The following is a 15,705-nucleotide window of genomic DNA, read 5'->3' as shown; positions in this document are numbered from 1 at the left end:
CGCTCCGATTTTGGAGTGGCCTCGGAGGGAACTTTCTTCCCAAGCCGTGCAGCCTACCCCCGTTCCGGGGGTAGGCTGCGCGGCTTGGCGCGCGCCGGCTATACGGAATCGATAGCCTTGCGCGCGCCGATCCAGGATTTTAGTGGATACGCGCGGCTACGCATGTATCTACTAAAATCCCGCGTACTTTTGCTTGCGCCTGATGCGCCAGCAAAAGTACGCCAAATCGCGCGGTTTGAAAATCTACCCCATAGCATAGTGGGGAAACTATGCTGGTTAGGTCTCAGAGTAGAGCAAGAATCCCAAGCCTCAGCTTGAACTCAGTTTTGTAAAAGTCAGACATTGCTTGCCGGCCAACTCCAGGAAATGAGCTCTTTCTGGGGAAAATATAAGGTCTAGGGCAAAACAAAATAATCACTTAAAAATCCTGTTCCCTGTACGTACCCGGATCAGTCCAGACAGTGGGTTGAGCCGCCTGTCCAGCAGATGGAGACAGAGAAAAACTGAAAGGGTATCCTATATCAGGACAGAGCCTACCCTGCATCCCTTCAGTATTTCTCTGTCTCCCAGCAGATTCAGGTTGCTGAAACTGCGGCACCCTTCCTTCTCTTAATTCCTTTATTCCTGTGAGGTTTTTCCTTCTCCTGTGTGGTGTTTGATCAGATCAAGCAAGTATTACTTTAATAATCTAAAAAAAAAAAAAAATGTTTCAAAACTCCTGCTTCAGGGAGACAGCTCTGTCTCCCAGCTCTTCGGGGGTCCTAGGGGGGGCTTGCCCCTTGTGATACAGCCTAGGATCCCTTTCCCAGTGACCTGTTTGTTGGGGGCGATACTGGTGGTCCAGTCACTCCCCCTACTTGCCTAGGCTGCCTTACAATATTTCACAGGGATGCTCCATTCCTCTGCTATCACTAAAGTTTATAAAAAAAAAAAAAGGTGAAGTAAGAAGGGACTCCCGAAGGCAAGAGACAAAACAAAATTCAGCACTTTTAGTGTACGGACAGCAGGGTTCCATCGTCTGCTGCTCGGGCAGCCGCTCAGCTGATTTTTTTCTCTCCCGCGGCTTTTATTTACCCTCATGCCGCGCTCTAGTGCCTGTCTGGCCTGCGGGGAGCCTGCGATTTGGCTCTCCCGCAAGGGTCTGTGTTCTGACTGTTTGCCCGGCAGGGAGGGTTCCTCTGCGGGGGCGACGCGATCGGCAGCCCGGGGTCGACAGCCCAGACGCGTGGCTCGGCCGTCCTCCTCACAGAAAACCATGGCCATTTTGGGGGCAGGTCTTTCGGCAGTCTCTGGACTGCAGGGCTCGGCTGAGCCTGATTTAACCGTTTCACCTCCAGATTTGAGCCCAGTCAGAGTGCAGGAGGGGGATTTTGATCCTATTCTCCCCCTCCCTCCTCCTCCTCTACCCGGGAGTTCTAAACCTCTGTTTTCTACAGAGTTTGTGCATTTAATGCACAAATCTTATCTGGCTAACCTTCAGGAAGAAGAGGACCCTCCTCCGCCCCCCCCCCCCCCCCCTAACCGAAAATCCCTCGGGGGCCTGCTCCGCAGCCTCCTGTATCAGAGAGACAGGACTCAAATTAGGGTCAGGGTAGTGCTGGGTCCTTCGGACCCCCCCGGACTCCCCTCAACCAGCAGCGGACCCTGCTCTTGATCAGGACCCTGACTCCCCCCGGGTCCTCCATCCAGCTATTCCTGCAAGCCTTCAAGCAGGTTTTTGATGAGTCTGGCCGGCTGGCTACGTTGGGCTATGATCTTCTACACCTTCACCAGGGATCATGGCCCCTATTCAAGTATGCCATTGAGTTTCGTACCCTGGCCTTGGAGCTAAATTGGTGGGAGGACAGCTTCCGCACCATATTCCTTGAAGGCTTGTAGACTCGCATAGAGAATGAACTAGTGTCAGCCCCACAAGTCTTTACAAATGTCTGGCTGTAGTGGGGGCGCACCTCCGCAGACTGGGAGTACATGTTTTCCCTATCTAGACGATTGAGACCCTCCAACAGGTCTCCACTGGCACTCCAGACCTGTCCTCCTCATCTAAGAGGTTGGCGAGGCAGGGGCAAAGCAAGTCTTTCTATTGCCAGAGGAGATACTATCCTCCATTCCCTCACTTCTGTCAGCAGCTTGTGAGCTTTTGCAACCAACTCACACAGCAAAGAGCTCCCAAGCCCCAGCCAGTGCCTCAGTCAACTCCATAAGAACATAAGAAAATAAGAAATTGCCATGCTGGGTCAGACCAAGGGTCCATCAAGCCCAGCATCCTGTTTCCAACAGAGGCCAAACCAGGCCACAAGAACCTGGTAGTTACCCAAACACTAAGAAGATCCCATGCTACTGATGCAATTAAAAGCAGTGGCTATTCCCTAAGTAAAAATAATTAATAGCCATTAATGGACTTCTCCTCCAAGAACTTATCCAAACCTTTTGTGAACCCAGCTACACTAACTGCACTAACCACATCCTCTGGCAACAAATTCCAGTGCTTTAGTGTGCGTTGAGTGAAAAAGAATTTTCTCCGATTAGTCTTAAATGTGCTACTTGCTAAGTTCATGGAATGCCCCCTAGTCCTTCTATTATTCGAAAGTGTAAATAACCGATTCACATCTACTCGTTCAAGACCTCTCATGATCTTAAAGACCTCTATTATATCCCCCCCCCTCAGCCGTCTCTTCTCCAAGCTGAACAGCCCTAACCTCTTCAGCCTTTCCTCATAGGGGAGCTGTTCCATCCCATTTATCATTTTGGTTGCCCTTCTCTGTACCTTCTCCATTGCAACTATATCTTTTTTGAGATGTGGCGACTAGAATTGTACACAGAATTCAAGGTGCGGTCTCACCATGGAGTGATACAGAGGCATTATGACATTTTCCATTTTATTAACCATTCCCTTCCTAATAATTCCTAACATTCTGTTTGCCTTTTTGACTGCTGCAGCACACTGAGCTGACAATTTTAAAGTATTAACCACTATGATGCCTAGATCCTTTTCCTGGGTGGTAGCTCCTAATATGGAACCTAACATTGTGTAACTACAGCAAGGGTTATTTTTCATTATATGCAACACCTTGCACTTGTCCACATTAAATTTCATCTGCCATTTGATGCCCAATCTTCCAGTTTTGCAAGGTCCTCCTGTAATGTATCACAATCCGCTTGTGATTTAACTACTCTGAATAATTTTTTATGATCTGCAAATTTGATAACTTCACTCGTATTCCTTTCCAGATCATTTATATATGTGAAATATATTTTATTGAGTGATATCCAAACAAGTTATGTATGAACGAAGGCAGCATATAAACAAAGAGAAATAATGAAACACTAAGAATATACAGAATGCTGATTAGGAAATCTATCACTCCTTTCAGAATAAACAATCAGTTCCTAGAAATACCCTGCAATCCGTCCCCACCAGTGTACCTTCCCACCCCCACCCACCCCAGAGAGACTAAGATAAACACAAACAAAGTCCAGATACTCTTCAGATATGCATAATCAATCATTGAGAGCCAGACTTCTGGCTCTATGGGGCAAAGTCTGTAGATAAGATTCCCAGGTGTGGAGAAATGTTTTTCATCTTTTAGGCAAGCTGCGGGCGAAGAAATTCTCAATCTGCATCAGTTTATGGAAGTGGATCCACCAGGTCCAAAAGGAGGGTGGCTCAGCATTGCACCAATGAATAAGAATGACTTTTTCCCCCACCAGTCCAGCCTTTTTAAGCAAAGCTCGTAAACCTGGGTTCACCACTAGGTAATGGGTGACACAGTGAAACAACCAGAGATAAGGGGTTAACGGTAAGCAAACCCCCCACTAGTGGTTCTAAATAGCCAACAATTTGTCGCCAATATTTATTAATTGCTTGACACTCCCAGAAAACATGAGATAGGGTCCCCGTCCCCTTCCAGCAGCGTACACATTTATCAGTGTTGGCAATCCCAGCTTTAAATGCAATCTGGGGAGAGAGATAAGCCCTACGTAAAAATTCTAGGTGCATCTCCCGAATACATATTGCCAGTAATAGAAAGTATACTCCTCACACTAAATGAGAAAATAGGAGGCGTTAACGAGAACGCCCCATCCTGATTCCAACGGTCGACTGAAACTTGATAGAAGTCCGTGGGGGCACCACGGGCCAGCCGCCTGTAGTAAATTGAGAGAGATGGGTCCCTTGTTTGATCGAATTGAAAAACCCCATCCAACACTTTAAACGCTGCTAAATGTTGATCGGGGGGTCCCAAGGTCTGCAAGTAGTGACCAAGTTGCAAATATCCAAATAAGTGAGTCCCCGGAAGCCCATATAATTCTTGCAATCGGGTAAATGGTAATAGGTGGCCATCATCCATGGCATGCCCCAAGTATAATATACCGTTGTGGTCCCAGGTCCTAAAGTGCGCAGTGGTGGACCCTGGAGCGAAATCTAAGTTACCCCGGAGAGAGGTTAAGCATGTACAATGTCGGGGAATTCCCAGAAAATGAGTGAGGTATGCCCATGTTTTCCACAGGGGCGCAATCAGTGGGTGTTTAACCAACAAAGGTGGGACTTTGGTTCTAGGGCTCATAAGAACATAACTCAAGGCCACCGGTCTAGTGAAGGTAGCTTCAGCCATTATGTTAACAAAAGGGGACGTCCCCAAGAGCCATCCTCTGATCAGATGGAGATTGGCTGCCATCCCATATCAATGAAGGTTGGGTACCCCCATACCCCCCTTATCCCACGAATGTTTTAGCCAGTGTAAGGGTATTCTAGCCTTCCCAACCCTCCAAATAAACCGGCGCAACATCCGGTCCACGCGAGTGAGATCACAGGACGAAAGGAGCAAGGGAAAGTTTTGGAATACATATAACTATTTAGGTAGTATTACCATTTTAAACAAGTTAACCCGGCCACCTAAGGACAACGGCAAGTTATGCCACATTTGTAACTTCTCCTGAGTGGCGTGAAGCACCAGAGAGATGTTGCGGTGATAAATATGATTTACATCAGTGGTGAGGTGTATCCCCAAATATTTAAGAGAATCCCGAGCCCACTGCAGGGGGAAGGAACCCCCCCCCCCCCAAGCGCTCCTTAAGTGAGTCAGGGAAGGTCAGGGCCTCAGATTTATCCCAGTTAATTCGCATGTCTGAGAAGGCTGCATAATGGTGAAACAAATCAAGAAGCACCTGTAGCAACCTGTGTGGGGACGTGAGAAAAAGCAACACATCGTCCACATACTTAAAACTTTCCAACTTCCTCCCACCTTGGAATTGTAGTCCCTTTATAGCTGGAGTGGATTGTATAGCTAGCAAAAAAGGTTCTAAGGTAAGTAGGAAAAGTAGCGGGGACAACGGGCAGCCCTGACGAGTGCCTCTGCCCACGGCAAAGGTGTCAGAAGTCCCCCATTAACCTGAATACGGGCCTCCGGGGAACTATACAGGAGTTCAACTGCTTGGTAAAATAACCCACCAAACCCCATCAGTTGTAGCAGATGGAACATATAGCCCCACTCAACCCTGTCAAAGGCTTTCTCTGCATCCAGACTAACCACCAAATATGGCTCGTCCACCCGTTGACTGAGCGCCATAGCTGTGACAATCTGACGGATGTTTCGTAAGGCATATCTTTTTTTTAACAAAGCCTACCTTACCAGGTTGTATAAGAGAGGACAGGACATTCCCCAGGCGGTAGGCAAGAATCTTTGCTAAGATTTTATGGTCTACATTCAACAGGACAATATGATGTAGGTAGCAGAGGTTTTTTACCCGGTTTTGGAATGAGAGTGACATAGGCCTGATTCCCTCCTGGAGGAAAGGTCCCCTGACCAATTAAGGTCTGAAAGACTGTGGGAAGAAGTTTAGAAATCGGGTCCACCAGACATTTGTAAAACTCTGAGCTATAGCCTTCAGGGCCGGGAGCCCTCAATTTGTGCATTTGATGAATGACCCGGCTGACCTCTTCTTCAGATATGGGTTCATTTAAATAGCGACTATATTCCACTGTTAAGGATGGGAGCTGAATTAGGTCCCCAAACGTCTCCCATTTTGATGCATCCCAACCCTCTGAACAATATAGCTGAGAGTAATACTTGTGAAAGGCCAGGCGAATACCTTCAGCATCAGTTACAGTCTGCTGTCGGGTATTCTTGATAGCCGGGATATGATGATTCCCTCTGGCCGACTTGATTAGGTTAGCCATCAATTTACCGGATTTTTGCCCAAATTGAAAAAGCTTATATTGATAAAAAAAACAGACTTTTCTTAGTGCGTTGGTGGATGAGAGAATTAATAGCAGTTTGCAAAGAGAGGTATTTTTCCCTGTTTTCCAAAGAGTGACAACGCAACAAACCCCGCCTGGCCTTCTGAAGCTGAGCACTTAGCGTGAGGAGCCGTTTGTCTATAGATTTTTTTCCCGTATGCTACATACGAGATTATGTCTCCTCGAAGTACTGCTTTGGCAGTATTCCAAAAGAGAATTGGGTCATCTTTATGTTGAGTAATCGAAGTTTCAAATGCAGCCCAGCGTTCTTTTAAGTACTCATGAAAAGCGGCTTCCTCTGCTAAAAAATAGGCGTACTTCCAAGTAAAAGTAGAATGTAGTGATAGAGGATTCGTCACCTCGAGCCAAATCGGGGCATGGTCAGAAATCACGATTTCCTCAATCCCCGCCCCAACAACTTTAGAAAAATGATTAGTGCTCAGCAACAAATAGTTCAGCCGTGAATGAGTAGCATGGGCCCTGGAAATATGTGTAAATTCCCTCTCTTGTGGGTGTAATGTTCTCCAAATGTCTGTAAGGTGCAGTGAGTTTTCCAAAAGTGCTAGCCCTTTGCTAGGTAATCCTGGAGTTTTGGCCACAGCTGATTTATCTAAAAGAGGATCTCTAGCAGCATTGAAATCCCCGCCCACTATGATCAAGTCATCAATATGTGGAAGAAGTAAAGCACAGAGCTCATGAAAAAAGGGCACTCGATACACATTAGGGGCATAGACATTACATAAGATTACGGGAGATTGATTATATTCCCCTGCCAAAATGCTATAGCTACCATTGGGGTCCTTAATTTCCTTGGTGATCGTGAGCAGAAAGGACCGCTGCACCAATATGGCCACCCCAGCGGACCTGGAACTAGCCGATGCATAGTGAATCGAACCCACCCATCGCTGCCTCAGCTTCTCATGTTCTGAATCAGATAAATGGGTTTGCTGCAGGAAAGCAACATCCGCCTTCTTCCGATACAGAGATTGCAAAATTTTGGTCCGTTTAATAGGAGAGTTAACACCTCCTACGTTCCAAGAGAAATAATGAAAATTATGAGTACTCAGGTAAGCTCAGTGACAGTGCATTGTGTGACACAAAATATGTACCCAATCATATGAGGGAAAGCACCTCCCAGCCGAGCACTCCCCTCGACAATGTGAAATGAGAGTACCTGGAAAGTTCTATTGGTTCCCCTGTGGAACCCACTACTGGTTTCTATCCCCTTTCCCCTTCCCCCTCAACCCAACACCCCTAGACCCACCATCTTAGGGGTAGTAGGGGGAGATCACTATCACCTAATGCTCAGCCCCTTCCCCCCCCCCCCCCCCCCAGACAGTGCACAATATTAAACAACCATTCAACTGCGAGGAATTCAAAACAGGAAAAGGACTCCAATGGCAGAACAGAATACTGACGAGGTCCGTTAGCAATCCTTGCAAGCCAGTCCGTGCCAAGGCCCCAATCCTCACAAAATAAGGGAACATTGGGGATGCTGGCTGGTACACAGCAGGCTGGCTTCTGACCAGGTAGAGCATGCCATGAGTCTTCCCCCATATAGTTCAAAGTGCAGGGATGCCTCCCATGCCAAACCATTGAGAGTTCTCTTCCATGAACAACTTGCGGTATGAAAAAGAGAGAAAACTATGAATACCACTGCGTACACAGAACATCACTGCAGTTTGAAAGCACACAGCGTGGAACTGGTAGTGAAAACAGTATAAAGCAGTCCAACTATCAAACATTAATCTTCAAGTGGCCCTCCCAGATATCAAGACACTGTTCTCCATTCCCGGCCATTCCACGGACCCCCTTCAGGTGATGGTGGCGGCTTGTACGGGCAAGGCCTGCATATATTGCTGTATTGAGTCCACGTCCGTAAATTAACGATTGGACCCGCATCTTGGCTGGGTAAACAAGGCTGGGTAAACAAGCACGGCACGGATGCCTCTTTGGTAGAGCTGCATGCAGTATGGTGCCAGAGCCCTGCGTTGTTGAGAGACTGCATGAGAAAAGTCCTGAAATATCAAGATAGGTTGGTTGTCGTAGCTCGGTTTATTCCCCCGTTGGAAAGCCTTGATGATCGCCGCCTTGTGGGAATAATTTAAGACTTTGGCTATAACCACTCGGGGTTTAGCTTGGCCTTCTCGCTTGAGGCCTAGACAGTGGGCCCGCTCCACGTGGAGAGGGCCCGACAGCCCTGAGAGCTTCAGCGCATGCGGGAGCCAGCCCTCAAGGAAACTGGGCAATTGAAATTCTGGCAAACTCTCCGGTAGCCTTACTAACCTTATATTGGCCCTCCGCGAACGGTTCTCAAGATCCTCTATCTTGAGGGCCTGCTTCCCGAGCTCTGCCTTCAGTGCCGCAATATCAGAGGTGGCCACGTGGAGGCCATCTTGGTTCCCAGATACTTGGGCTTCCAGATCAGTGAAGTGGCGATCAATGGCTGCCATTCCCGCATTCAGTTCCTTGAGCTGCTCCAAGATTTTTTGGAGCTCCGGGGTAAGTGCCGCTGGGTTCGGTGCGGCCACGCCGTGCTCAGACATCCCCGCTACCACTTCCGGGTTATTATCCGGCGGGCGGGCCTTCTCGCAATCTTTTTCCTTCTCCTTTTTTCCAGCCCGTGCCACCATCGGGGTCCTGCCAGCAACCGAGGACTGCAGTCGTTCACCTCTGGGTTAAGCAAGGGTAAACAGGGCCTCTGATGCGGCTGGATGGGGGGTGAAAGCAAGGGCCTGAGCTCCGTGACGGGGGATCACATCCTCTCCCGTCAAGATGTCACATGATCTCCAGATCATTTATATATATATTGAAAAGCACCGGTCCAAGTACAGATCCCTGAGGCACTCCACTGTTTACCCTTTTCCACTGAGAAAATTGACCATTTAATCCTACTCTATGTTTCCTGTCTTTAACCCGTTTGTAATCCACGAAAGGACATCGCCTCCTATCCCATGACTTTTTAGTTTTCTTAAAAGTCTCTCATGAGGGCCTTCGTCAAATGCCTCTGAAAATCCAAATACACTACATCTACTGGTTCACCTTTATCCACATGTTTATTAACCCCTTCAAAAAAAATGAAGATTTGTTAGGCAAGACTTCCCTTGGGTAAATACATGTTGACTGTGTTCCATTAAACATGTCTTTCTATATGCTCTACGATTTTGATCTTGAGAATATTTTCCACTATTTTTCCCATACTGAAGTCAGGCTCACTGGTCTATAGTTACACGGATCGCCCCTGGAGCCTTTTTTAAATATTGGGGTTACATTGGCTACCTTCAGGTACAATGGATGATTTTAATGATAGGTTACAAATTTTAACTAATAGATCAGAAATGTCATTTTTGAGTTCCTTCAGTACCCCAGGATGCATACCATCCAGTCCAGGTGATTTGCTACTCTTTAGTTTGTCAATCTCGCCTACTACATCTTCCAGGTTTCACAGTGATTTGGTTCAGTTCATCTGACTTATCATCCCTGAAAAACATCTCCAGAATTGGTATCTCCCCAACATCCTCATTAGTAAACACGGAAGCAAAGAATCCATTTAGTCTTTCCGTAATGGCCTTATCTTTCCTAAGAGCCCCATTAACTCCTGGGTCATCTAATGGTCCAACCGACTCACACAGGTTTTTTGCTTCTGACTTATTTTAAAAAGTTTTTATTATGAGTTTTTGCTTCTATGGCCAACTTCATTTCAAATTTTCTCTTCGCCTGTCTTATCAATGTTTTACACTTGACAATGCTTATGTTTTATCCTATTTTCTTCAGATGGAACTTTCTTCCAATTTTTGAAGGATTTATTTTTGGCTAAAATAGCCTCTTTTGCCTCACCTTTTAACCATGACTGTAATCGTTTTGCCTTCCTTCCACCTTTCTTAATGTGTGGAATACATATGGTCTGCGCCTCTAGGATTGTATTTTTAAACAATGTCCATGCCTGTTAAACACTTTTAACCTTTGCAGCTGCACCTTTCAGTTTTTTCTATTATCCTCATTTTATCAAAGTTTCCCTTTTGAAAGTTTAGTGTTAGAGCTGCAGATTTACTTATTGTCCCCCTTCCAGTTATTAGTTTAAATTTGATCATGTTATGATCACTGTTGCCAAGAGGCTCCACAACAGTTACCTCTCTCACCAAATCCTGTGTTCCACTAAGAATTAAATCTAAAATAGCTCTCTTTCTTGTTGGTTCCTGGATCATTTCCTGCTGCACAAGGTTGATGCTCTCCAATCATGAGACCTTCCTCCTCCAAGGCAGCACCAGGGCTGCCAGTCTGGAGTTGGGACTTGTCTTCGATGTCCTTGAAGGTCTCATCTATAAACCTTTATCTGCTTCATCTCCTCCATGTCTACCACTCTTAAGTCTCCAGAGATCGGACTAATTCTCTGAGAGATAGAAGCTCTTTTCATCAGATGCACACGTATGATTTCTCACCGGTAGATTAAAAAAATCATAAATGTGACACATGCTGCAGAAGACTGGGAAGCCCCCTCTTGCTGCTGGATTGCTGCTTTCATCTTAAATTTGTTCAGTTCCTAGTTAAGTTTTAGGTTGCTATGGGAGTAGGACTGCATACAATTAGGGTCATTTAAATGAATTAGTGTATTTATTATATATCTGGTAGTGACCAGAAGGGAATGATTAAACTGTTGATAAATTCAGAAATTCCTCACACCTTAAGTTAAAAGGCAGATTAATATTTGTATTTATTTATTTTTAGTGTGAAAGTGACACCTGCCTATAAATTAAAAGATGAGCTAGGGGTGGGTAGGAGACAGTGGGAGGGTTGCAAAATACAAAACACACAAACTTCTGTTTTTTTGCTTGCCTTTCTGACTACCTATTTAATACAAAACACACATACTTCTGTGTTTTGCCTGCCTTTCTGACTAGCCATTCAATATGGACACACAAACAGTAAATAATATACCCCAATAGTTTTACTTCTTCCCAATTCTTAAACATTTCCCCAAGCAGTACTTACTGATTCTTCTCAGCCACCAGCAATGTGAATCTCTTCTCTCAGTGCTCCCACTGGATTGTGGTTACTGAGCTCTTCCCTTGCAATATATTTTGTGTTTCTAAGGTAAATTAATACAAAACAATCCCTTTGGAGATTTACACTTCAGTTAGTTATTCTGAGTGACTCACTGCTGTTCTGATTAACAAATGTTGGTACCTAATCAAATCAATCACACTACCCTTACTCCTTTCCAAGATAAATAACTGACCTTTTTCAACCTTTTTACTTAGATATACAGTGCTCCTAGCTTATTTCTACTTTCTGGCTGCCTTTTTTGTACAAACACACAAACTTCTGTTTTTTTTGCCTGCCTTTCTGACTACCTATTTAATACAAAACACACTAAATAATATACCCCAATAGTTTTACTTCTCTCCAATACTTTTAAGTTTAAAAAATTTCCCCATGCAGTAGTTGATTCTTTTTAGCCACCAGCAAGGTGATCCTCTCCTCTCAATGCTCCCACTGGATTATGTACGCCCACTTGATTTCCTTCTTTGTCTCCCTCATTTTCAATATTCTTCCCTGTGTGCCTCTTTTTGGGATCCTTAATATTTCTTGAACGCTGCTATGCTTTATATTTCTTGAATGCTGTTATGATCACTGTTGCCAAGAGGCCCCACAATCGTTACCTCTGATTTTCTCCCAGTCTTCTAGTTCTACCGCCAGGTATGTCCCCATTTTGACCAAATCCTTATTTTTGAAATTCAAAACATGGGTCTTTGTGTGACCTCTCTGTATCCTATTTGCGATTTCAAACAATACTGTTTGATGATCACTGATGCTCAGGTGGGCACCCACCCAGACATTAGAGACATTATCCTCGTTAGTGAGCACTAGGTCAAGTATAACTCCCTCCCCCGAGAGCCCCTTGAAGGGTATCCACTATCTTTCTACTTCTGGTAGATTCAGCAGAAGGGATTCTCCAGTTTACATCCAGCAGATTAAAATCTCCAACAATTAACACTTCTCCCTTATTTCCCACCTTTTGGATGTTTTCAACCAGATCTCTGTCTAGTTCTTTTGTTTGTTGGAGGCCAGTATACCACTCCAGTAAAAATGGATGCACCATCATCTTTCTTTCTTTTTAGGACAGCCCATAATGCGTCTTCTCTACCCCACATTCCTTGCAGTTCATTTGCTTGGATATTGTTTTTGACAAAGTTACTCCTCCCCCTTTCCTGTCTTCTCTGTCCTTCCTTAACAAATTATAGTCTGGTATGGCTATAGCCCAATCATGAGACTCAGTGAACCAGGTCTCTAACAACAACTTTGTCCAAGTCCGCTTCCACCATTAAGGCCTGCAGGTCTGGGATTTTATTGCCTAGATTACAAGCATTTGTGGTCATAGCTTTCTAGCTTGTCTACCTAGGATTGCTGCTCTACTTAGTCATCTTTCTGCTATTTTGGGTTGACTTGTTTTCTTCTCCCAATTCATGTCTTGCATGGGGGTGACAAGGCAATTTCATTGACCACATCCTGCCACCCCCACCCTTCTATTTATTTTATTTATTTATAGCTTTTTTTATACCTGCATTCATGATAGAATCACATCATGCCGGTTTACAATTAACAAGGGGAGTGAAAGAAACCTAACATTTAACAGGTGGAGAGAAGTAAGAAAGTTACAATAAAACAGGGGCAGTAGGAACTGGGATAAGAAAAGAAGCCTGAGTCGTTTAGGAGTAAAAACAGGAACAACTATTTACATAGAGCTGGGATGTAACATGGTGGTTGTAGTAGACAGATCATAAGGCCCATTAGAGGAGTCAGTGAGATTCAGGAAAGGCTTGTCTAAATAGCCAAGTCTTAAGTCTTTTTCTAAATGTTAATAAGCATGGTTCCTGTCTGAGGTCCGGGGGCATAGCGTTCCAGATGGAAGGTCCCGCCGTGGAGAAGGCTCATTCCCTGAAGGCGAGGTGGTGTGTCACTTTGGATTGGGGAACATGTAACGATCCTCTGTAGGCTTCTCTACAGAGGATCGTTACATGTTCTCCAATAATTTCTAGTTTAAATGCCTCATAGTATATGCTCAATTTCTCATGTAGCATCCTCATTCCAGCCAAGAACAAATGTAGACCATCTTTACAGTATAAACTTTTCCTATTCTATACATGGCCCCATCCACCAATGTTACTAAAACCACTTGATTTGCACCATGCTTTGAGCCAAACATTGAAGTTATCTTATACAGCAGAGCCTATTCTTCCCCTTTCCATGAACAGGTAATACTTCTGAAAAGGCAATGGTCTTTGCTATGTGTCTAATCTTCATTGCTAGGTTTTGGAAATCTTTCTGTATTTCAAGGATACCATGTTTAGTAAGGTCATTGGTCCCCAGTTGGATAACATTGATACTGGAGTCTCTACTTTCTTCTGTAATTGCATTGACTATCTGGGTTGGTTGGCATTTCTACTAGTTGAGGATCCTGGAAGGTATTTAATGTGTCCCCATCAAAATTATTACCCAAATTGGTACCTCTGATGATAGAGTCTCCCACTAGAAGCTTCCTTTTATGACCTTTGTTAATATTTAAGTGTTTCTGGGGACACAGGGTAACTACATCCCTTTCAGATATCACCTCATTTTCTGTCCCTGGAGTTTCTTCGTTATCCCATGAGAAAAGGTATTATGTAAAAGTAAAGGTAAGGAGAGTGGGTATCTTTTCATCACAGGGTTTCTGAATCCTGGATGTCCGACTTCTCTGTGGGAGTGGGGTTGGATTTTCAAGATCCTGCATAGTTAGGGAAATTGGGTGACATATAGTCATGTCTTGTTCTACCAGAGGCCATTGTAAACCATTTATTCATGGATTTCTCAATCATCTGGGGGAGATAGTCTGGATGCTGTCTGGGAGGGAGGTTTTCTGAAACTTGAGTAATTCTTGTAGAGACCAGCCTTTTTTAAATTAACAAACATAGCTACTTAATACAGACTAGCCATATCAAAACTTGGAAAAAGAGAGAGATTTCAAAGCATGCAATACAGAAATTCAGAAGAATATCACCAAGAAAGCAATCTATAATATGGTTAACTTTACATTTTTCAACTTAACTGGCCACAAGAACAGGTAGCAATGTGTGTCTCCTTGCAAACAATTTGGCCATTTCTAACTGTAACCAAGGGACACACAGTATTCTATGAGGAGGAGAAGCAGCAGCAGCATTTGGTAGAAAATGAGTAAGAATATTTCCTAGGGAAAGTTGGAGATAAGCAAAATACTTTAAAATACCACAGCAATATTCTGAGTAATTTATCTAGAAGAATATGATCCTCTTTGATACTGGGTTCAGCTGTGGAAAAAAACTGTGTTCCTTCAGTGAGAGTATTCTATCTGTAAACTTCTGCCAGATTCTGTTCTATGAAGTTCTCTCCCCTTAGGTATTTATCAGGAAACAGACTACCAGCCCTTTCAGAAAAAAAAAAAGACTTTTTCCCCCCTATAGACCTTGGATCAGGCAGCCAAGTGAGTGTTTTTCTGATTTCAGCTCCCTGTAATTTTACTGCAGCAGTTAGACCGGGGGTCTCTAATCTTTCACTTTAGAAGAGCCATTTCATTTTTTTTTGTCCAAAATATTTCAAACACTACATCAGTCATAAGTCAGAAAATTAATGTAAACTACAATTTCCTCCTTACCGTACCGCCAACAGTCACTTTCTCTCCCCAATCCCAGCAGGCATTGTCTCTCAAGCTTTTTGACTTCAGCAGTCTCTCTTTTTCCTCCTCCCCCATTCGTTGTAGTCCATCTCTTTCTTCTCTACCCTACTCAGCAGTCCCTCTCTCTCACTTAACAGGAATGCTGCCTCCTCCCAGAGAATTCACCTTCAGGCACTTCACCCACATTGGCCACACAATTCTTCCTCCTTCATGCCAGTTTGGGGCGAAGTCTCCTTCTCAAATCCAGTCTTCATGACTGGAGGTATTGAAGAGAAAAGAAAGACAGTGCAGACTGAAAATACTGCCTTCTGCTTTGTTTTGCATGGGCAGTGCTGAAGAAAATAAGGCCTTCAGCAGCCTGTGTGGGTGGAGGGGGCATTATTGGCTGGTGATGATGCTATCACCTTCTCCTTCAACAGGCTGACAACATTGACTTCTCTTCAGCAGTTCATGTGGGGAACAAAAACAAGGAGGTGAAATTGGCTACGTGAGCTGCCACCTTTTTTCTTTGTAGGGCCAGCAGAGCTGCACCGAGGTGTTAAAAGGGTCACATAAGGCTCAGGAATCACCAGGACCGGATTTAAAATTATGGCATCCATAGGCAGAGGAGTGGGGGTGAGGGGTTTCAACACCAGAAAGGAAGAGTTCCAGTTTTTGGGCACCTAAGGCATGTGCCTACGTTTAAATCTAGCCCCAGAAGCCATGAGTTGCCAGCCTCCTGATTTAGATAGTTCACAGCACACAACATTATTACTATACTATCTTGATTTTAAGTTAAAGTGGT

This window comes from Rhinatrema bivittatum, chromosome 1 (genome assembly GCF_901001135.1).
Source record: "Rhinatrema bivittatum chromosome 1, aRhiBiv1.1, whole genome shotgun sequence".
NCBI lineage: Eukaryota > Metazoa > Chordata > Amphibia > Gymnophiona > Rhinatrematidae > Rhinatrema > Rhinatrema bivittatum.
Note: the sequence above shows the minus strand (reverse complement) of the source record.